Source organism: Schistocerca serialis, chromosome 2, assembly GCF_023864345.2.
Source record: "Schistocerca serialis cubense isolate TAMUIC-IGC-003099 chromosome 2, iqSchSeri2.2, whole genome shotgun sequence".
Taxonomy (NCBI): Eukaryota; Metazoa; Arthropoda; class Insecta; order Orthoptera; family Acrididae; genus Schistocerca; species Schistocerca serialis.
The window spans coordinates 281550818-281576465 of record NC_064639.1 but is presented as its reverse complement, the minus strand read 5'-3'; the positions used below and the strand labels follow the sequence as shown (position 1 = coordinate 281576465).

Genomic DNA, 25648 nt, shown 5'->3' with positions numbered 1-25648 from the left:
TCACAAAACTCGGATGGACAACACCGAAACACCCACCTTACAGTCCTGACCTGGCTCCATGTGACTATCATCTCTTTGGGAAACTGAAAGACTCTCTTGTGGAACAAGGTTTGAAGATGATGACTCCCTTGTGCATGCTACCAAACAGTGGCTCCAACATGGGTTGGTCCAGAATTTTACTGTGCGAGTATACAGGCGCTGGTTCCAAGATGGCGTAAGGCAGTTCAGAGGGATGGAAATTATGTACAAAAATGAAAATATTGTTCCTAAAGGATGTATCTACACACTGCAAAACTTTCAAATATGTAGAATAAAAGATGGATTTAAAACAAAAAAATAGTGTGCATTTCTTTTGGAGTGACCCTCGTATTTTAGTAGAAATGATCGATTCCAGTCTACCACTGAATACTTCTTTGAAAAATATGATTAACCACCTCTTCTGGTGCTTTCTCTCTAAATGGGATATATTATAACACTAATACTGCCTGCAAAAAGTACCAATTCTGCTTGTTGTCTATTAAGTGGAAGTCATTCACATACATATTGGGTGTTCATTTTTAATCAAGACATCAAAATACCTTGAAAACTACACATTGGATCAAAAAAGTTATAATTCCAATTTGTTTATCTCACAAGGGGACACTAAATGATTGCACATTCGATCCCCCAACCCACCCCGTGCATGAGTGGTGGGGGCAACTTTGAAATCTTCAATGGGAATGCCCGTTTTTTACTGCAGATTATAATTTACAGCAAAATCTACAAACGTTTTGTCTCAAGCATTTTCTTCATTTCGCCACAGATAGCACTGTATTCAGAGAAATAGGAATAGGTACACAATGATAATTTACAACATGCTACTTAATGGCCCTTGAATATCCAATGGCACGTGGGAGCCCACCTCCATGCTGTAAGGGTAGCACAGGCTAGTGTTTCATAACTTCTTATTGGAAACATCATTTGCAATGTTGTATTCGTCCAACGTATCAAACAGGGAACTACTCGACGTGCCACTGTCGCCATGGCTCAAGACAAATGCTACTCTTTTTTCCAATTAGAATAAGTGTCCAAACATAGTAGTGTCAACTTCAATACATTTAGTGATCTGCTTTTCAAATCACCGTATACAGGACAGAAGCATATCTGTGGGCAAGTCAGCACAGACGTTTTTGATGTGCTCATCCATGTCTTCATGAACGGTTGGCTCTTGCTGGTACATCTTATCTTTCAAACATCCCCACAGAAAGAAATCTGGCGATCTAGCGGGCCAATTAAAAAGGCCACCTCTGCCAGTCCACTGACTAGTGTAAACATGGTCTAATACTTCCTGTGCTTCAACTGTGTAATGCGCTGGCCAACCATCATGCTGAAACCACATATGTTGTTGAACATCCAGGGCAACATCCTGCAGTAGTACCAGTAGTTCCTGTTCCAAAAATGTTCAATATTTGTGTCCATTGAATGTGCCATCGATAAACTACAGACCAATGAGTTTGTTCTCCATGAATCCACACCAAACATTAACCTGAGAAGGTCATTGACGGTCACCTTGCTGTAACGAGTGTGGATTGTCTACACTCCAGGTTAATGCTAAAACAGTTTATGAATGTAGACTCATCAGAAAAATTGGCAAATAATGAGGATGCCATCTGCATTTGATGACATCCTTATTCACAAAACACAACCCAGTTATGGAAATCGGCGCCATGAAGTCCTTTATGCAATGACACATTGTATGGATGATACTTATGATGAAGCAGTATTGCGACAATACTACCTATGGACATACTGGAATTGCAGTGTAGTTGTCGGGTGCTTATCCAAAAGTTTGTAGTGGACTGCCACTAGTACAGCTGTTTTATTAGCTTCTCCTGTAACATGCTTGCTTCGTTTCCTTTTTCTGGCCTGTATGTCGCCATCAAACATAAAGGCATTCATAATCTTTTTAAAAATTAATGAGAGTGAGCTTTTCCTGGAAAACACTTCGCATACATGGCAATGGCAGTCTTAGCATTTCCCCTACATTCTCCATAAATCAGGATAATTCCAATTTTTCCTTCTGCGGTTGCAACATTAGTAGTCCACCGGCACATCTGTTCTCCAAATAACAGATATGTGTTCAGTAGCATGTCGTAAATTATGACTGTGTACTCATTTCTATTCCTCCGATTACAGTGTCATCTGCAGTGAAATGAAGAAAGTGCTTCAGTCAAAACATATGTAATTTTGTCATAGAATGGTAATCTGCAAAAACTTGTCTCTCGCCCCCTGCCACCTATACACGGTGTGGGCTGGCAGTCAAGTGTGGTATCATTGGATGTCTCGGTGGGGTGGCAGTCGAGTGTGGTATCACTGGAAGTCCCCTACAAGACAAACAAATTGGTATTCTAACTTTTTTTGATCCAATGTGTAGTTTTCAAGATATTCAGTCTTCAGTTAAAATGAACACATTGTATATAGGAGTGGACCCGAAATGGAGCCCTGTGGGTCACCCTTTGTGATTTCTCCCCAGTAACTAAATTTTTCTACCTTTCCAACACTGCTTGAAGTATTCAAGATGACTTTTTGCATTCCTGTTTTAAAGTATCATTCAAACCATTTCCATAAAACTTGAGTTTTCCTAAAAGAGTAGAATGATCTGCACAATTAACAGGCGGTATTTTATTATTTAAGGACTGTGCTATTTGATGAGTGAATGTATAAATAGCATTGTCAGTCGAGCAACACTTCTGGAATTCAAACTGTGACTTTCTAAGTAAATTTTTTTCTATTTAAATGTAAGAATACTCTGGAGTACATTACTTTTTCAGACAAACTGGAAACAGATATCAATAAGGAAACCGGCTGATGATTATTTCATTCTTTCTTATCACCTTTCTTATACAGCACTTTAACAGTTACATGTTTTAATCTCTCCAGAAAAATTCCCTGTGCCAGTAATATGAGGACATTACTTATTACATTAGAGGCAACTTTTTGGAACTCTTTTTGAAATTCCACCACCATGATATGAGCTCTTGTTTTACAGAGTTTTATAAGTCTGTTAATTTCAATGAAGGGATGTCGGTACTTTAGTTGCTATTTTGTGAAATGACATTTTTAATACAAAATTCTCTTGAGTCTTCAACTGAAACATTTACTCATATTTTTGCAGCTACATTTAGAAAGTGACTGTTAATAGTACTCGCAACTCATGAATTACTAGTCACAACATTCTCATTCAGTTTACTTATTGGCTACCATGTCTCTCATTTGACTATATCTCATATACAAGTGTGAACCAGAAAGTCTTTGCCCGAGTTTATTTATAGACAAATCATGGCTGTCTTGGACTGATTTGGCCTCATCTGCTGGTAGCTCCACAGCACAGTGCTGCTGTCAGTTGCTGAAAGTGGCGATTGCACTTCACACATCCGCAGAGTATGAGTAATGAATGTCCATTTTCTATGGAGAAAGGGATGAACACTCAACAAAATCCACAGGGAAGTGCAGCCCATGTATGGGGAAAAGTATTCTGCTTTGAGAAGTGTGAGACGGCGGTGTTGTGAGACTTGCATGACAGTGAGCATTTGGGGATGCCGCATTTCTTGCTGAGCGGCAACATTTTCTGCATCAATAGAATGATGAAAGTAGATTCACGTGTGGACCTCAAGATATTTCCTAGGAGATTGGTATTTTGTATGAGAGTCGTTGGGTGCCAAAGGCTACGTTCACTGTGCACCAGGCCACGATGGTGAAAAGGTCGAAAATCCACTTCTTCGATTTTCATATTGTAAAAACTCTTGGCAGTATATAAGACTACGGCACACAGTTTTATGAAATTACTTTTTCCTTAAAAGCTTTACTCTCCTCGTGAAAATGCCAGTTTTTTTTTTTTTCGCTGTATTTTCTAGTTCCTTAATGTTTTTGAATCGCCTTTGAAGAAAGTATACGGTTAAAAAATCTGATTTTTGTACACATGGTAGTGTAGCATCTTACCTTCTTAATGTACCATTAACCTTTTCATAATTCATGATGACATTTGTCAAATACCTGCTTTTGCCTTACAAGACTTGTAGTGAAAATGTTTAATAGAGGGTAGCTTAGTGTTAGTTATGTTTTAGATCATAAATTATTGTATGTGAGACATATCTCAAACTACAATAAAGTTTTTGCAATGGTAGTGACACTAGAATCTCTCTCTGATCACAAGTAAAGGCATCAATGCCACGATCGCAAGCCTACAGGGTTTGCATGTGTTTAGTGTAGTTTCAAACACTGTAGGTTAGAAAGGAGAAAGGGATGAACACTCAACAAAATCCACAGGGAAGTGCAGCCCATGTATGGGGAAAAGTATTCTGCTTTGAGAAGTGTGAGACGGCGGTGTTGTGAGACTTGCATGACAGTGAGCATTTGGGGATGCCGCATTTCTTGCTGAGCGGCAACATTTTCTGCATCAATAGAATGATGAAAGTAGATTCACGTGTGGACCTCAAGATATTTCCTAGGAGATTGGTATTTTGTATGAGAGTCGTTGGGTGCCAAAGGCTACGTTCACTGTGCACCAGGCCACGATGGTGAAAAGGTCGAAAATCCACTTCTTCGATTTTCATATTGTAGGTTAGAAAAGATAAATTACTGGTGATTAATGCAGGCCTAGTGTTGGTCTCTTGCATTATATTAATGATCCACCTCCAGAAGACTTCAAACCTATACCAGTTTTTCCCTCCTTGATGACCGATTACACTGGCTATGATTTTACAATACACCACACTTGACATTATAAAAGACAAGCAATTATTTGTTGTCAACATCCTACAAGTAGTGAGTGTAGATTTTGTACCTGGAATTGGAAGACAAGAATAAATTAACCTAGGACTTTGCTGTGGATGGACTATATTAAAACTTGCAACATTCTACGTAATGGGTTTCTAGCTGGAGATGAAAAATGGTAGAGGCCAACAAATAGAACTACATTACAGATGTTTCTATATCTAATTTGACTAATGCACAAGATGTTCTGTTTTGCAATTTTCACTTCTGTATTTCAGAGAGAGCATAGTATTACAAGTTGTAAATAATTACCTCTCATCTCCGACCCAAATGAGTTTCAATTTTGATTTTACTATTTTAACAGAAGGAAGGCAGGAAGTTTAGGATTTAATATCTTGTCACTATCAATGTCCTTTGAGACGGTTAACAAACAGCAGGTTCAGCTTGCCCTCAATCACTGCAGGGCAGGTAAATTAATCTGACATATGTTGTAGATAACATATGTATAATTATCAGTTTTTCACCATCAGCCTGTCTGTGCTACCGTACTGCACAATGAATTCATTACTTTATTGTATTGTCTGGACAGTGCAATGATTTGTTGAGTTTTAAGCACAGAAGAAATTCAAGGCTATGGACTCACAAATTCAGTATTTTTCCCACTGGTTTTGTTCTTAATAATATGATGGATGGCACTGCTGATGCTTTATTGACAGGAGCCAATGACTATCTCTCAGTATGATCGTTGTCTTGTGACACAGATTGATAGCAAAAATTCTTTAGATAATGCCATTTGGCTCACTGGATCTGTTTTGACTAACAAGGAAATCTGCATAGCTCTTAAAATTAAGATAGCTTTAAGAAATAGTAATGAAACCAAAGCCAAGTGGAACTACTTTTTGATGGACTTTGCTCTGGACCACCTGGCCTGATATTGCCAAGTTTTTCTCTGTACTGTGTCTAAGGTGTTTCCATTTGAATTTCACTATTTTAATTTGAATACTAATAAAAAGCTGTAAAAATGTGGCTCTTTAGTTCCTTATTGTTATAAATGTATGAAAATAGATGAACTACATAACAGATGGACTAACAAAGTTTTGGTTTGCAAGTCAGAGATTTACAAGTATGCAATATTTGTCATCGACAGTTACACCGCACTTGACAATCATGCGCATGTTCAGTTGCTGAGTTCAAGAGCATGAGATATAACCACCAGCTTGGCAGTGATTACAAAGATGAACATGACCGAAGAGTACAAACCTCCAGAAAAAAAGAGTTGCTTATCACAGTAGGAGCACTTCATGAATGCCTGCAAGAAGCAGTCTTCCTAGTCACGCAGCATTTGAACATCAAGAATACGCTTGGCTGGTGTTTGAAACCTCCTGGTCTGAAGTTGTCATATTCAGCTACAGTCCAGGAGTACCGAACAAAGTTTGCGAATTCTTGGGAACAGAACTGATTGTGTAGAATACACATCAGCAATGAAACTGGATCCCTCGACAATGGTGTGAACTGAAAGTCATTAAGGATACTGTGACCTTCATCCACTTCAGCACCACCATGAACTGTCAGAAAAATAACACTTCAAGTGGCAGAATGTGAAGTGTGCGCCAAGGAGGGGAGGTGATGACTGTCTACATCTTGTTTTGCAGTTGGATAGCATCAACATGAATCCGGTCACGATACGCCATGAGTGAATCAACCAGAAGAAGAGACTCCTTCACTGCATTTGGGAAGTAGACATACTGAAAGAATTACATCAGGATTTGTTTCGTGATTAGGCTGGACTTCAAGGAAACTTGAATCAGATTTTGCAGTTTCAGCATTTGCTGGTCTACTGGCACTCCAGACTGACCTCTATGTTCCTGATAAATGACCTTCGGAAACACATATCTCCTTGCTGATCTGATGGGTTGGATGGTGTAAGAATGAGTCGTTGCTTGATCACTCCGCACCAAACTTTTTACCGACTTCTCTCTGTTGAAATGCAGAGTTCATGACAATTGAAGTTCTTTCTTTATAACACTCTGATCAGTATTATATATCTGTACACATTCCATGGTGTTCATTGAGAATATTCCCTCCTTGCAAAACTTGTCGTATCTTCCTTCACATCACCATCTGTATGCTGAGGTGACAAAAGTCATGGGACAGCGATGCACATATAGAGATGGCGGTAATATCATATACACAAGCTATAAAAGGGGTGGTGCACTGGTTGGTTGGTTTAAAGGGGGGGTTGGGGCGGGAGGGCAGGGACCAAACTGAAAGGTCATCAGTCCCTTGTTCCCACTAAAATAATTACACAAGGAAAAGAAGAAAAGAAAGGAGACATACAGCACAATAACAGGAGAATGGAAGAACCAGAAGAACAACAGAAGGCCAACCAACACTACTATGGACAAAACAGGAAAAGAAAATCACAGAGAGAAGCAAGAAACAGGCAGAAGGGATAAAAACAAGAGAGCAGACGACCATGGCTGGCTGACCAATAGAATAAAATGGAAAAGCAAACCACTCTATGACACGTTAAAACATCCAGCCTAAAAGCATTAGAGTGGAGAACACAAAGGGACAAAGGACATGCATGAAAACTTGTATGGAACGATAAAACCCACCGCCAAGTATAAAACTAAATTAGCCAATGAAGCGTTGTCAGCTAAAATTAATGGTAACGAGTCCAGTAACTGAAGAGTCCACTGCAGGGCAGCCAAAGAAGGAAAGCTCACCAAGATATGGACCACTGTCAGCCAGGCACACACCGAGACTGAGGTGGGTCATCGAGGTGCAGGAGGTAGCCGTGTGTTACCCAAGCATGGCTAATGCAGAGCCGATAGAGAACCACAGAGTCCTCGCGAGAGGCCTGCATGGAGGTCTTCCCCACATTCTTAGTCTCCTTAATGGGACACAGTTTGTTGTGCGTACTGGAGTTATGCCCGTAGCCTGTTTGGCCGGCCTGTCGGCAAGTTCGTTGCATGGGATTCCGACATGACATGGGGTCCAGACAAACACCACTGAATGACTGGACCGTTCAAGGGCTTACATGGACTCCTGGTTGGTCGCTACCAAAGGATGATGAGGGTAGCACTGGTTGATAGCTTGTAGGCTGCTCAAGGAGTCAGTACACAGATGAAACGACTCCCCAGGGCATGAACGGATGTGCTCAAGAGCAAGAGATATAGTCACCAGCTTGGCAGTGAAAACACTGCAGCCATCGGGCAAGGAATGCCGTTCAATATGTTCTCCATGGACATATGCACAGCCGACATGATTATCAGCCATCAAGCCGTCAGTGTAAACCACTTCATGGCCTCGGTACATGTCAAGAATCGAGAGAAGTGGCAGCGGAGAGCCACGGGGTTAATCGAGTCCTTAGGCCCATGTGAAAGGTCCAGGTGAAGCCATGGCCTAGGTGTACACCATAGAGGTGTACGTGAATGGACCTCAGTGGTAAAGGCAAGGACTCCAGTTCGGAAAGAAGGAATCGGACACAAACTGCAATTGTAAGCCCTGACCTGGGCCACCAATGCAGGAGATGAACCGCCGTGGGTGGGAAAAGGAGACAGTAATTTGGATGGGCAGGAGAACTACGAACATACGCAACATAACTGGCCAGTAGTTGTGCATGCCTATCCCGCATTGGAGGGACTTCGGCCTCCAGAAGGACGCTGGTCACCGGACTCGTCATAAAAGCTCCTGTCACTAGGCAAACGCCACAGTGCTGCACTGGGTCGAGTAAATGCAACACTGAGGGTGCCGCCGAACCATAAACCAGACTCCCATAATCAAGGCGGGACTGAACAAGAGCTCTGTAGAGCTGCAGCAACATAGAGTGATCTGTACCCCAGTTGTTGTTGTTCAGGCAGTGGAGGATATTAAGGTGCTGCCAGTACTTCCACTTAAGCTGACAAAGGTGAGGAAGCCAAGTCAATCAGGTGTCAAAAACCAGTCCTAAGAATAGACATGTCTCCACTACAGTGAGTGGATCATCATTAAGGTAAAGTTCTGGTTCCGGATGAATGGTACAATGCCGATAAAAGTGCATAACACACGACTTTGTGGCCGAAAACTGGAAGCCGTGGGCTAGAGCCCATGATTGCGCCTTGTGGATGGCTCCCTGTAGGCACTGCTCAGCAACACCAGTACTGGTGGAGCAGTATGAAATGTGGAAGTCGTCTGCATACAGAGAAGGTGAGATGGAGGGCCCTAGAGCTGCTGCTAGACCATTAATGGCCACTAAAATTAGAGAGACACTCAATACAGAGCCCTGCGGGACCCCATTTCCTGGATATGGGGGGAACTATGGGAGGCACCAACTTGGACATGTTAAGTATGAAATGACAGGAAATTTTTGATAAAAATCGGGAGTGTGCCTCTGAGACCCCATTCATATAATGTGGCAAGGATATGATGTCGTCATGTCATGTCATACACTTTTCATTAATCAAAAAATAAGGCAACCAGGTGTTGGCATCTGGAAAAGGCTGTTCAGATGGCAGACTCAAGGGACACAAGATTCTCTATGGTAGAGCGACTCTGATGGAAGCTGCCCTGACATGGAGCCAGTAGGCCACGTGACTGCGGGACCCAACCCAACACAACCGCCGACACACCATACATTCCAGCAGCTTACAAAGAACGTTGGTGAAGCTGATGGGCCAATAGCTAACCACACCAAGTGGGTTTTTACCAGGTTTGAGTACCGGAATGATGATGCTTTCCTGCCACTGCGATGGAAAGATGCCATCACACCAAATCCGGTTGAAGATGACGAGGAGATTTTGCTTGTAGTCAGATGTTTAATTATCTGACTGTGGATCTGATCTGGCCCAGAAGCAGTGTTGGGGCAATGTGCAAGGGCACTGAGGAGCTCCCACTCTGTAAATGGGGCATTATAGAATTCACTGTGGCATGTGTTGAACGAGAGGACTTTCCCTTCCAAACTAGTTTCCAGATGCCATATTTGTTTACAGAATATGACAGTGTACATGTGATGTATTATGACAGTGAGAGGAACCTGTGAGCACTGGAGACAGTGCCACAAGTTCCTCCAAAAAATCGTAACACAACACACACACAAATGTTATACTAACAAATGTAAATCCACCTGATGATGGAGGTTTAAACCTTTGAAATGTGTCATGGAGATAAATAAACAGTGACTGGTAACAGTAAACTTGTTTCATTTAAGATCCTGTAATTCTTCTTCACTTCCACTGAGGATAGCAACATCATCAGTGAACCTTGTCAATGATACCCATTCACCTTGAATTTTAATACTACTCTTGAACCTTTATTTTATTTTTGTCATTGCATCTTCAATGCATAGACTGAAGAGTAGGCGTGAAAGACTACATCCTTATTTTACACCCTTTTCCATCCAAGCACTTTGTTCTTGATCTTCCACTCTTACTGTTTGTTCCCTCTTACTTCTAGCACATATTGTATATTACTCATCTTTGCCTATAGCTCACTCCTATTTTTCTCAAAATTTCAAACATCCTGCATCCTTTTACACTGCTGAATGCTTTTTCTAGGTTGACAAACCCTATGAATGTGTCTTGATTTTTCATTAGTCTTACTTCCGTTATCAACCAAACATCAGAACTGCCTTTCTAGTGCTTTTACCTTTTCTCAAGACAAACTTATAGTCATCTAACAGATCCTCATATAACTTTTCCATTCTTCTATATATTATTCTTCTTGGCAACTTGGATGCATAAGCTGTTAAGCTGACTGTAATAACCCTTGCACTTCTCAAGCTCCTGCTTTCTTTGGAATTGTGTGGATGATGTTTTTTTGAAAGTGTGATGATATATTACCAATCTCATACACTCTACACACCAAAGTGATTAGTTGATTTATTGCAACTTCCTCCAATGATTTTAGAAATTCTGAAGGATTTTATCCACCCCTTCTGCCTCTTTCAATCTTAAGACATCCAAAGGTCTTTTAAATTCTGACTGTAATACTGAATCCCCTATCTCTCCCCTACTGACTCCTGTTTCTTCTTCAATAACATTATCAAACAAGTTCTCCTGCTCATAGAGGCCTACAATGTACTTTTTATTTATTTATTTCTTTTTATTTATAAGTCAAGTTCTGTAGGACCAAATTGAGGAGCAAATCTCCAAGGTTATGGAACATGTCATGTCAGTGCATGAAATTACAACATAAAAGTAATAACAGATAAAAATAAAACGATTATGAACCTGAAAAAAGTCAAGCCATAAGTTTAAGTAAATGCAATCAACAATACAACAAGAATCAGCTTAGTTTTTCAAGGAACTCCTCGATAGAATAGAAGGAGTGACCCATGAGGAATCTCTCAAGTTTTGATTTGAAAGCGTGTGGATTGCTGCTAAGATTTTTTAATTCTTGTGGAAACTTACTGAAAATGAATGCAGCAGTATACTGCACACCTTCCTGCACAAGAGTTAAGGAAGTCCGATCCAAATCCAGGTTTGATTTCTGCCAAGTATTAACTGAGTGAAAGCTGATTATTCTTGGGAATAAGCTAATATTGTTAACAAGAAAAAACAAAGATGATGTGACTTACGAAACGAAAGGACTGGCAGGTCGATAGACACACAAACAAACACAAACATACACACAAAATTCTAGCTTTCGCAACCAACGGTTGCTTCGTCAGGAAAGAGGGAAGGAGAGGGAAAGATGAAAGGATGTGGGTTTTAAGGGAGAGGGTAAGGAGTCATTCCAATCCCAGGAGCGGAAAGACTTACCTTAGGGGGAAAAAAGGATGGGTATACACTCGCACACAAACACATATCCATCCTATGAGTTTGTAAGCGAGTGTATACCCGTCCTTTTTTCCCCCTAAGGTAAGTCTTTCCGCTCCCGGGATTGGAATGACTCCTTACCCTCTCCCTTAAAACCCACATCCTTTCGTCTTTCCTTCTCTCCTTCCCTCTTTCCTGACGAAGCAACCGTTGGTTGCGAAAGCTAGAATTTTGTGTGTATGTTTGTGTGTCTATCGACCTGCCAGCGCTTTCATTTGGTAAGTCACATCATCTTTGTTTTTACCTCTACGAAAGCGCTGGCAGGTCGATAGAAACACAAACAAACACATACATACACACAAAATTCTAGCTTCTGCAACCAACGGTTGCTTCGTCAGGAAAGAAGAAAGGAGAGGGAAAGATGAAAGGATGTGGGTTTTAAGGGAGGGGGTAAGGAGTAATTCCAATCCCCGAACTGCCTGTTTCAGAGCCAAAATTATCTTTTTAGAATCGGAAAAGTTACCCCAAAATATAATACCATATGACATAAGTGAATGAAAATAAGCAAAATAGACTAATTTTCGTGTCGAACGATCACTTACTTCAGATACCGTTTGAATAGTAAAAATGGCAGCATTAAGTCTCTGAACAAGATCCGGAACAAGGGCTTTCGACAACAGGTTACTTTCTATCTGAACACCTAGAAATTTGAACTGTTCAGTTTCACTAATCATATGCCCATTCTGTGAAATTAAAATGTCAGGTTTTGTTGAATTGTGTGTTAGAAACTGTAAAAACTACGTCTTACTGTGACTTAGCATTGGTTTATTTTCTACAAGCCATGAATTTAGGTCATGAACTACACTATTTGAAACTGGGTCAATGTTTCACACAACATCCTTTACTACCAAGCTAGAGTCGTCAGCAAACGGAAATATTATAGAGTTACCCAGAATACTAGAGGGCATATCATTTATATAAATAAGGAACAGCAGTGACCCCAACACTGATCCCTGGGGCACCACCTACCTCCCCCCATTTAACCACCTTTCCACCTATCTGCTCTCTCTCCTTGGCATTTAACAATGTAATTCCCATTGCACTCTTAATGTTACTGACCTTGCTTTGACTTTTCTATGTGCTTCCTTCTGATTATCATTTCTTTGTTGGTTTCTTCACATTTTTCATGTAGCCATATCACCTTACCTTCCCTGCGTTTCCTATTTATTTCATTCACTACGTGACTTGTATTTCTGTATTCCTGAATTTCCCTGAACATTTTTGTACTTCCTTCTTCCATTGTTCAATACATCTTCTGTTACTCTTGGTTTCTTTGCCTTTACCTTTCTTGTACCTGTTTTTCTTTCCAACTTGTGTAATTGTCCTCTTCTGATATGTCCATTCCTCTTCAACTGAAATGCCTACTGAGCTTTTCATTATAGCAGTACCTATAGCCTCAGAGAACTTCGAGTGTATTCCTACATTTCTTAGTACTTCTGTATTCCAGTTCTTGGCACACTGATTCTTCCAGACTAGTCTCCTAAACTTCTGCCCTAATTCTCATAATTATTGAATTGTGATCTTAGTCTGTATCTTATCCTGGGTACACCTTACAATTTAATACATAATTTTGGAATCACTGTCTGACTACAATGTAATCTAATTGGAATCTTCCCATATCTCCCAGCCTTTTCAAAGTATACCTTCTAATCCTCTTACGATACTTGAACCGAGTACTCACTATTACTAGTCGAAAGTTATTGCAGAACTCAATTAGTCTTTCTCCCCTTTCATTCCTGCTACCAAGTCCATATATTTCTGTAACCCCTTCTTCTACTCTTTCCCCTACAAATGCACTCCAGCCTTACATGACTATTATATTTCTCTCTCTCTTTACGTACTGAATTACGCATTCAGCATCCTCATATACTTTCTTTATCTCTTCATCTTCTGCTTGCAATGTGGGCATGTATACGGGAACTATCGTTGTCAGTGTTGGTTTGCTGCCAATTCAAATGAGAACAACTTTATCATTGACTTGTTCACAGTAACTCACTCTCCGCCCTACCTTCCTATTCATAATGAATCTTACTACTGTTATGCCATTTTCTGCTGCTGCTGATATTACACTGCAGTCATCTGATCACAAATCCTTGTCGTCTTTCCATTTCACTTCACTGACCTGCAGTGCATCTAGATTGAGCATTAATATTCCTCTTTTCAGATTTTCAAGCTTTCCTACCATGTTCAAAACTTCTGACATTCCAAGAACATTATTCTTTTATTAGTTATTCACTCTTTTTCTCATGGTCACCTCCCCCTTGGCAGTCCCCAGAACTGAAAGGGGAACTATTCCGAAATCTTTTGGCAATGGTGAGATCATCGTGACATTTTTTCAATTACACGTCACAAGTTCTGTGGATACACTTATGTGTCTACACTGGCTTCCATTGCCTTCTGTATCCTCCAGCCATTGATCACTGCTGATTCTTCTGCTTTATTGGAACAATTTTCCACACTAAGAGCAAGAGAGTACCTTGAACCTCTGTCCATTCCTCTGCCCTCTTTGACGAGGCTGCTGGCAGAATGAGGGTGACTTCTTATGGCGGAAGTCTTTGGCCACTATTGCTGATGATTTTCATTCAAAATTTACGCAGTGACAAGGTTCAAACCCTGGACCCAGGACATTTGATTGTTAGTCAAAGACCCTCAGACCATGGGTGCTAACAAAAATGGGAACTCCCCATCGCACCCCCCCCCCCCCTCCCTTCAGATTTAGGGGTAAAATAGTCCAACGGATAGCCTGTCAAAAACTGAACACAAATTGAGCAAGAAAACAGGGAGAAGCTGTACTGAACTGTGAAAAAAGAAGCAAAACAGAAACAGTGAATGGTCCGAGCTCAAGATACGGAATATTGAGCAAATTGCAAGAATCATGGGGTTACGGTTATTGTTCGAATCTCCCTTAAGCTCCACCCCCCCCCCCCCTTTCCCCACACACACACACACACACACACACACACACACAATTATGAACTCTCTGTTTGGTCACTGACATGTCTGTTCTCCTTCTGTAGTCTTGGCAAGTGTCATATTATAAATTGGTTACAGGATATGAGCCATGTAGTAAGAATATATTACCTTGCAAGTAAAGGTGATGAACAGTGAGAGGAGGCAAGATGCCACGTAGCTCTCTCACAGAAATGAAAACAACAAATAAACGGGTGTGCACTACATTACAACAAAGCAATTCAAGAGCCAAAACTTCCAAAAAGAGTCATAACATACGGTACTTGGGTAGAAGAAATACAAGGTACATACGTCTGCAGGTCCCATCCTTGCACCTTGCTGTTGCAAATGGACATGACACCAACGCAAATTTGAATACAGTAAACAAACACGTCAATGACCGGATGGCCAGTTCGTAATTTTGCAAAAAAAAAAAAAAAAACAGGGTGGGGGGGGGGGGGGGGGGGCACACGAGGGAGATTTGAACACGGGTCTCTCCTTTTGCTGTCTAATACCAGGACACATAATCATCATGCCACTGCTATTCCAATTTTCTTGATGTTGCACATCTTAAGCTTGGAATGTGCACTGTTTTGATTTTGCTGCTTTTCCCACAGTTCAGCACATCTTCTTCCTGTTTTCATGCTTGATCTGGGTTCAGTTTTTGACCGGCTATCCACTGGGTCATCTTACCACTAAATATCTGAGGTGTGTGTGCGTGTGTGTGTGTGTGTGTGTGTGTGTGTGTGTGCGTGCGTGCGCGCGCTTGCGTGTGTGCGTGCGTGCGCGCACCCAATGATGGGGAGTTTCCCTCATAAGTGATGGGGCACCATCATTGGTACCAACCCTGTCGTTGACTCATGGCTGTAGGCATGAGAGTGTCTTCTCCAGAAATGGCAACAAAATGTTAGTGACTGATACAGAAGGACAGCATGAGATAAAATCATTTACGCACAAGGCTAGAAGTAGGTCTCCCAATCTTTATACTCCATGCCAGACAGTTGCAGGAAAATGGCATGCCAGAGGAGCCAGATGGTGTGATCATTCTAAAATAATGGAGACTAAATTAATAATTTTATTATGAATGGCAGCACTGAAGATGTCCTGATGAAGAAGGTAGCAAAGCAACACATGGGACCCCCAGATGTATGGTGGGATAACAATGTTCAACAGTAAAAAGTCAGCGCCTATCAGTTACAGCAAACAGTAGGACCGTTTCTGCAATATAAAAGCAGTCGATCACATTGAAATTATTCTTGAAGCAAAAGGACACTTTATTTTGAAACTGTAATAACCTCAGCAACAAAATTACAGCTAAAGAAATATGGACAAGAATTAAAATGTTGCCATGCTGAAATTTTGAAGTTAAAAATTATTCTGAAGATATATCCTAGATAGATAACTTGCTGGATTAAATAGCACTCATAAATGTCCCTTCCCTACAGTCAGAATTCCCAGAAGACTTTCTGCCCTCTTCCAGAGTCAACCATTCACAATGGAGAAACTAATGATCTCCTTAAAGCATACAACAAATATGGCATCAGGAATAGACAATATTCATTGTGCTGTATTACAACACTTACCAATTGAGGCCACAGGAAAACTATTTGTCATGAACATCATGGCCCTGGCATACACAGATAGTGGTCTCGTGTGTGTGTGTGTGTGTGTGTGTGTGTGTGTGTGTGTGTGTGTGTGTGTTTAATTTGAAAAACTTACTTGTTTAACAGTCTTGTTATGCATATCTGTGACTCAGTATCTCTGCGATATGGTGAGTAGCAATCTATGCTTTTCATTATATTGACATTCATTTAACATTCACCACAAAGAAATTTATGATGACATGATTCATTGACATTCAAGGAGCATATGACAATATCATAGTTCCTTTGCTTCTGGAAAAGTTTTGTAGTACAGGAATTCCATTCAACTTTGTACAAGGGATCAGTAGTTTCCTGTCTCATAGAATGATAAATGTACACCATCAAAAGAACTTCAGAGTCCTTAAAAAGGAACTCTGGAACTTCCCCAAGAGGGAAACTTCAAGCCACATCCTTTTTAATATTTATACAGAGGACCTTTAAGTGACCGTTCCAGGACAGATATTTTCTAATGATTTCTCTACTAATGAACCCATTAAGGTACTACAAAAAAGATACCAAATAAACTTAATCAAGCAGTCAGCAGTTTTGATCAATGGACTTTCGATAACCAACTAGAAATTCTAAAGAAAGATCTACCATAACAATCTTTACTCAAATAAGATTAGGACTGGTAAATAAAATTCTAGCAATGGGAAAATATCATTTTTAAATAAAGTTATATGTTCATTTTTGGGGCACAATCTTGTCTTCCCATTTAATTTGGATTTCTCATGTAAAGTATCTCACTAACAGGTTAAAAAAGAGCATAAATAAGTTAAGATCTGACATGGATATGAACATCTGTTTACTTATTTACAGAGTGCTGGTACATTCTAGAACAGATTATGTCAACATATTCCACCATGGAGGCAACAAATGAATGTTGGAAAAACTAGAGAGAGTAGAGTTCACCTGTCTTCATCTCTTCCTGATAGCAATAATGTCCATAACTAAGAATGCTTGCTATTGGAAGCTACAGAAATGTTACTGATAAAAGTCTCATGATAGAAGAAACATTCTTCCATAATAGAGCAGCTGATCATATGAGGTCTTATGTCACACATGGTAAACGACTTCCAACCTACTCAATGCAATGGGATGTACCAGTATATATCTGTACTTAGCACTAATCTCCAGCTTAATAATATCTGCCTGCAAAAAGTTTCAGGTGGTGCTAAGATGCCAAAAGTAATGTAAATGACAACAATATTCAACTTTGTACAGTAATGTAATAATTAACTGATGGAAACATAATACCAGATTTCATATGAACAGGAGAATTCAATATTTCTGAGTGCCTAGAAACAACAAACAAAGCACTCCTCTACATCACCCTGTAGAGTTTACTGAATGACTAACACATTTTTCTTCTATAGGTAAGTATGCTCCAACTGACTTGGCCCATTTAACATCTTATTATACAGGGTGTCCCAGCTATCTTGTCCACCCAAAATATCTCTGGAACAATAACAGCTATTGGAAAATGACTTTCACCAGTATCAATGTAGGGCTGGGGCCCATGAATGTACATATTTGGAAACATTCTCAAACGAAAGCATATGTGTTTTTTAACAGAAACTTATGTTTTTTTAAATGGACCTCCTATATTTTTTCTTCAGCAATCCATAGCATGACAAAGCATATACACAATGGCGTTGATTGCATCGCAATATTCCCATTACATCCCGAGATATTAAGACGCGAAGTTGACGCTTGAAACACCCGACATGTGCTGCTAGCGCACGTCCTGAGGCTCAGGCGTGAACCCCATGCTGCCCGTAATCGTGATGTGATTGACATGCGTAATCACACTTCCATACTTATCAAGAGGTCCGAAACGAATAATACGATCTGCTGCCATCCTGCTGCGATTACGGGCAGCATGGGGTTCACGCCTGAGCCTCAGGATGTGCGCTAGCAGCACATGTCGGGTGTTTCAAGTGTCAACTTCGCATCTCAATATCTCGGGATGTAATGGGAATACTGCGATGCAATCAACGCCATTGTGTATGTGCTTTGTCATGCTATGGATTGCTGAAGAAAAAATATAGGAGGTCCATTTAAAAAAACATAAGTTTGTGTTAAAAAACACATATGCTTTTGTTTTAGAATGTTTCCAAATATCTACATTCATGGGCCCCAGCCCTACATTGATACCGGTGAAAGTCGTTTTCCAATAGCTGCTATTGTTCCAGAGATATTTTGGGTGGACAAGATAGCTGGGACACCCTGTATAACTCAAATGTTCTTTGTAAAAATGTTCATTTCTTGAGAGAAAGCTCCCAATATCCAGCAATGAACAGTTTTATTAAAATACCTAACAAGGTATGTGAAGTGTTGGCACAGGTTTTGTGCTCAAATGAAATTTTCATAATAACTGTTTCAGTAAAATATGGACAAGTAGTTTATCTATGATTAAAATATAATGGTATTGCAACAGAGTCAAGCACAGATGTAACTGAAGAAATCACATCTGTTACCAAAATCTATCTCTTTCTGACATAAATTAGTCCCATAATAGCACTTTCAATAATTTTCACAGATTGCTAGGCTTGTTTATGTAACACAGTTATCCTGATTTGGATTTTCCCTGAAACATTTCATCCAAATGCAAACATGATACGTACTAACATACCATGACCATCACTTTCCCATTCATTATTATTAACACACTTAAAATGAAGTAAATTCTTATACTGTATTACTATCATCAACATTTTCTATATGAGTATTGTCTTCATACTCCATAGTTTCACATTTTCTTATTCTGATCTGAGATCAACTGTGTTCTTTTCAGAGGCATCACTCTAGTATTTGCCTTTAGCAACTTAAGGAAACCACAGAAAAATTACATCTGGATTTCTAAGGGGAGATATGAACTGCTGGCTTCTACGTGACAAGGATTTGGCAATACTATGCTTTTACTATAAAATTTCTCACTCTGTGCTGTGAGATTCTTGAGCTGCAAGAATAATATGCCTGAAAAAGAACATACATACTGTGGTGTCACCGCCAGACACCACACTTGCTAGGTGGTAGCTTTAAATCGGCCGCGGTCCATTAGTACATGTCGGACCCGCGTGTCGCCACTGTCAGTGATCGCAAATGGAGCGCCACCACGCAGCAGGTCTCGAGATACGAACTAGCACTCGCCCCAGTTGTACGGACGACGTAGCTAGCGATGCACACTGACGAAGCCTCGCTCCTTTGCCGAGCAGATAGTTAGAATAGCCTTCAGCTAAGTCCATGGCCACGACCTAGCAAGGCGCCATTAGCCTTACATAGCAATTGATACTTATCGTATAAAGCATGTCTCATCAAGAACGATGTATACAACAAGGATGGATTAAAGTTAAGTATTCCAAAAGCTACGTACTTTTCTTTATAGCATTCATTACGTATCCTGTTTCAGACCTCACGCCATCCTTCGTGTGTTTATAGCGTGCATTGCGGTCCCCTCAAATCACACTGTGTCGGCACTTCTGTCGACACATCACATACAATGGAAAGTGCAGGTTGGAATATCAGCAATATTATAAAAAGGATAGATTGTGACTAACTGTAACGATGGCACATTAAGTTGCACACAGTCACATTGAGCTTTCATCCACAGCCTTCCTCAGGAAGGAAAAGCAAAACAAACAAACAAACAACCCCCCCCCACACCCCCCACACACACACACACACAAACAAACAAACAAGCCCACCTCATGCACAAATGACCACTATCTCCGCTTTGGCAAGAATGAAAGTGTATTGTGTTGAGCAGATGCAGCAATCCGGTGTAGGGTGAAGAAGAGGCACGGACAGCAGGGTACAGGTGGGGGGAAGAGGTGGAGAGGGTGGGGGAGGGGGAGAAATAAAGGAGAGGAGCGTGTTGCAAATGGCAGTGCTAACTTTGGCTCAGAAGGAGGTAAATTATGCTGCCACAAAAGTCTTTGATTACTTACCTAATAGCATCAAAAGTCTGACAGATAGCCACATAGCATCTAAAGGGAAATTAAAAGAATTTCTTAATGGCAACTCCTTCTACTCATTAGATGAATTTTTGGATATAGTAAGTGGGTAATTTCCCCAACCCCCACAGAAAAAAAATTAAAAATATTAAGTGTCATGTAATATTTTGTGTAATGTAATATTTGTATAGGCACCTTTTATTAAACTGACACATTCCACATCATTACAAAGTGTCGTATTCATGATCTATGGACCAAGTACTAATCTAATCTAATCAAATCAATGAAGGTGTTATGAAGACATGAACTGAGAGGTAGTGATTGAACACAGCAGGTGGGAATACCTTGACACCTTCTCCCCCATCCATTTCACCTGATACTTCTTGATGCAGAGTACCATCTTCCTGGATGTTGACCACCTCTTCTCTGATGGCTCCACCCACACTTCTGTCCAGATTAAACCCACCAACCACCAACAGTACCTGCATTTTAACAGTTGCCATTCCTTCCACACCAAAAATCCCTTTCATACAGCCTGGCATTCCAGAGATGGTGTATGTGCAGTGACAAGAAGTCTCTTGTGCAATATGCAGAAAGTCTCACAGGGGTCTTAACAGACAGGCACTACCCCCCTCCCCTCCCACACCTAGACTGCAAAGAGATTTCCCATGACATAGACATATTCCCACACACTATCAACCTCCCATCATCCTCCAAAAAGCAACTACAAAGCAGCGCACCCTTCATCACCTAATACCACACCTGGCTGAAGCAACTAAACTACATCCTTTGCCAGGGCTTTGATTATGTATAATCATGCTCTGAAATGAGGGTCTCCCTACCCAAGACCCTTCCCACCTCTTCCCAAAATAGTTTTCTGTCACCCACCCAAACTCCACAATATCCTAGTCCATCCCTATACCAATCCCAATCCCAACCCCTTGCCACAGGTGCAAGGCCTGCTCAATCCATCTACCCAGTTCGTCCTGTGACAGGCTTACCCCACGCTATAAGAGGCCAGGCTACCTGGGAAAACAGTCATATCATATACGAGCTCTGCTGCAATCATTGCACAGCTTTTTATTGGTAGGTGTCCACCAGGATGAATGGCCACTGACAAGCTGTAGACAAGAGTAAAAGGGACCACCCTGTGAAGCAACATGCAGCTGAACATGACATGCTCATTTTCAATGGCTGCTTCATAAACTGGGCCATTTGGATCCTCCCCTCCGTCACCAACTTTTCTGATCTGCACAGACAGATGTTATAACACATTCTCCACTCCTGAAATTATCCCAGCCTCAACCTATGGTAACCTACTGTCCGCACACTATCCAACCAACAGTTTCCAGCCCCTCTGTCCTATCACCTCCACCCCAATTCACAACTCTTCAGCTTCACAGTGTGCCACTTTCTGCTGATACAGCCACCAGTCTTTCCCCTTTCTCTGCTCCTCTCCTTTTCCACCCCTCCCTCCCCCACAACCTCCTGACACTGTGTCTGGCAGCCTTGTCTCAAGACCTAATCATGCCAGGCAGTGCTGTCTCCTCTTTCCCCACCTGTAACCTGCTCCCCCTCTCCCCCCTGGTTCCTCATCCCAACAAAATTGCTGCTTCCATTTGATGCGATACAGTGCATTCTGGCTGAAGGGGAGAGAGATAGCAGTCGTGTGTGTGAGGTGTGCTTGCTTGTTGTGAATGTATGTATGTTTTTCTTTTCCTTTCTGAAGAAGTCTTTGACCAAAAGCTCAATGTGTCAGTCTTTTTGTTGTGCCTGTCTACAAATGTGATGCTTTTCAGTAACAGTACTGTGTTCACATTTTTGGTTGTTGCTGTTTGCAAGAAGGATGAGCTATTCAATAACCACTACATCAACATTTGGCGATGTGTAGCATGTTTTAATTGAGAGGTGTGTGGATTCCTTTAATCAATGTCAGTCAAGAAAGAGTCAGAAAATTTTGAACAATCAATACAAACACTGCTCTTGTGCCTGATAGCATTCTTGAACTATTATCCACTTGTGTACAGATATAGGAAGTTCATATTTCTGGAAACAGGAAGGGAAACTATAATACTTGTCATGGGGTATGAACTTATGCCTATAATGAAGAAAAAGATGGAATGCAATGGTTCCAAATTTTTGTCTCAGTATGAACAAGTCTTTTGGGAAAAATTCCACTGACCTCCCCAACAATAAAGCAAGAGATGCCTTCATCAGATTTGGTGGGTAGGCACCTAGAATGCAACAATCTACTGGAGCTTGTAAAATCACCCAAACATTCACCAGCACACAATAACATAATTAAACAAAGCTTGCAAGTTTTCTTTCTTTTTGTGTCTGCCTATCAATGACTCAAGACTTTACTACAAAATTAAAAATTATACGTAATTGATTTCCAAGCCATTTCACTAAGAACTGCAACTTCAACCTGAAAACCAACAAATCAACATACCATCATAAACAACCATGCCCATATCAATGAGAAAAATTTTCTGACAAAGATCAGGAAAGGTGTGGAAAAGCTTTGTCTGATGATGATCTGAGTAAATAAAAGCAATATTAAGACACTATTAGGAGACTCCAGAGTCCAAATAAGAAGTGGGGGAAAACTGAGATACACAGACGAAAAAAATCCTAATACTAAGAAGGAGTTTTGCAAGGTAAATGGAAGTTGATAGACATGTTTCTACATCTGAAAGATGGCCTAGCAATACCACTATGAGGATGCAAATCAGGTTTGCTTCAACTATGCGCTGTAACAGATGTGAGCGTTAGTTGCCTTTGAGATTCAACATATTGAGTTGATGTTAGTCAAGAATGCCTTTAAGATGCTGAAGATGGCAATATCAGGCAGCTCACCAAGTTTAAACAAGGTTGTGTAATAGGACTATGACAAGCTGGATGTTCCTTCTGCAATATTGCAGAAAGACATGGCAGGAATGCAGCCACTGTACACGATTTCCGGCAGCACTGGTCGCAGAAACGTATGGCTGCAAGAAGAATGGGCTCCAGATGGCCACGTGGCACTACTGCGGGGGAAGAACAATGTGTTCAGCTTATGGCTGTGGCACATTGTAATGCATCTGCAGCAGTTATGTTCTGGAGTGCAATTTCAATTGACACCAGGAGCACTCTTGTAGTTATCCCATGCACCGTAACTGCAAATGTATAACTCAGTCTGGTGAATAGACCTGCTGTGCTGCCAATTATGAACAGCATTCTACAGGGTGTTTTCCACAACATAATGCTTGTCCACATACTGCAGTTGTAAAGCAACATGCTCTACAGAAAGTTGATATGCTGTCTTGGCCTGTTCGATCACCAGATCTGTCTCCAATTAAGCAAGTACAGGAAATCATCACATGGCAACATTCTGGTGGTTACACCAGTTAATAATGTGCCACCATGTCAAATTTGCAATGGTTTTTCTTGCATTTAAATTTGCCAGCGAACTTGCAATGCTAATCACTTAAATATGTTACCTAGACAAACGTATTCCTAAAATTTCATTACTCTACATTATTTATGTCTTGATCTTGGGATTTTTTTTTCTATCAGTTTACAACCAAGAAATGGGCTCCACAGAAATATACCACTAGGAACAGTCACAGACTTACTGAACCCTGCAGACAGCACAGCTTCATACCCAACTCAACCTAATTCAAAGGGATGCCACCAAACTTAAAGGTTCTAAACATCCTAACTGGAGAAAAGAGGAATGGTGTCTTGATTATGTATGTATTGACAAATTATTTCAGTGAGAAGTCTACAATGTTGAAGTACTATGAGGAATAGACATAGGTTTAGACCTATACATAGTCAAATCAAATTTAAATTCACACCTCTAAAAAGAATAAATGAGAAACCAACAGAGAAAAGAGGAATTATGACCCACAAAAACTAATCTGAAACGACAATTATCAAGAAATCAAACAAATACAAAATTAATGGACAATTTAGAAGAACTGGCACTGATTACAAGCTGAAAAATTTGCCTCCTTAAACATGCACAAAAGATGTACCTCGTGGACTTCAGATTGTGACGAGATTCACAAAGAAAGATAAGGGGCATAGTTACAATTTCAAAGCCACATAATAGAAGCACATACAATCAGCTTCAAAAACATCAGAAAAAAACAAACAAAAATTATGAGGTAAATCGGTAAATCAAGAGACAATATCAGAAAGATGTGCTCAACACATTAGAAGAAACTTACCAGAAAACTAATTCCAGAGACTATTACAAAATCTTTGGAAGACAAGTGTCAAAATGTGGCCCTCCCCTTCCCCTACATTAATGCTGAAAAGTGAGGACAGACAGAACATGGCACAAAGTAACAAGGTAAATCCTCAAATAATGGCAAAAGGAATCAATGAACTTGTGCACTGTGAATAATCACAGGAATGTTTAAAAATTAACCCCAACAGTCCAAGAGTTGGAAACTGCACTCACAAAGCTGAAAAACTACAAGGCATCCAGAGAAAACCAAGTTTTGAAAGCGCTGGCAGCTCGATAGACACACAAACAAACACAAACATACACACAAAATTCAAGCTTTCGCAACCAACGGTTGCTTCATCAGGAAAGAGGGAAGGAGAGGGAAAGACGAAAGGATGTGGGTTTTAAGAGAGAGGGTAAGGAGTCATTTCAATCCCGGGAGCGGAAAGACTTACCTTAGGGGGAAAAAAGGACAGGTATACACTCGCACACACACCCATATCCAACCGCACATACACAGACACAAGCAGACATCTGTCAAATAGCCGATGTTTATAGCAAGCTCCCCGATATGCCTACTGATAGTGGGCTGAACTATGCGACTTTCCCTTGGACTTTGTTTGTTATCCAACACTGATGTTATGTAAAACATGGACTTGCCTGTCATCTTAAAGTGGTACTGTCTTTGTTCATCGTTCAACCAACAGATGTGTCTTCAGTGAATGAACCAATGGCATATGGGTACACCAAGAGTGTGGTTCATATTTAAGAGCTTGGCAGATGAATACATAAATAATGTTTTCCTGCACTAAACATAATTTTTAAACAACCTTTCAGATTACTGTATACACCAACTTGTATCCATTGCTTAATAAAATCTCTGTTTCTGAAGAAGCAGACTTACAACAGCAAGCTTAAAGGGGTAGATTTTCAGCAAGAAATGACACTGTCTCACATGAATGCACGGTATGGAAGCATTATTACACCTTTAAAAATGTGTGACTTCCCTTGTGATTATGGGCTTGCATATTGGACTTAGACCCTCAGAGTTAAGTAGCTGAAGCAGAACTGAAGAGGGTACAGCGAAAATACCTGTACAAGAGTCACTGATATTTTTAGACTGTTGAATAGCAAATTACCCTGTCATTGGCAGTACTGGCTGACCAGTTTCAATATTGGGAGAGATGCTTAACATACACATGCAAGTATGTAATGACCTTTTCCTTTTCCTTTATTCAACGATGTTTGCTTTTATGCAATTTATTTGTTCTGTCCCGCACTGAATGAATCACCCTAAAACTCATAAAACTCATCATTGACATAATATTC

At 40.5% G+C, this 25648-nt stretch overlaps 1 protein-coding gene across 2 annotated transcripts in view; it reads right to left on the bottom strand.

The window, feature by feature from the left end:
- LOC126457045 (protein tramtrack, beta isoform-like) overlaps positions 1-25648 on the bottom strand; it is a 197830-nt gene that overhangs the window by 42695 nt on the left and 129487 nt on the right. The window lies entirely within an intron of this gene.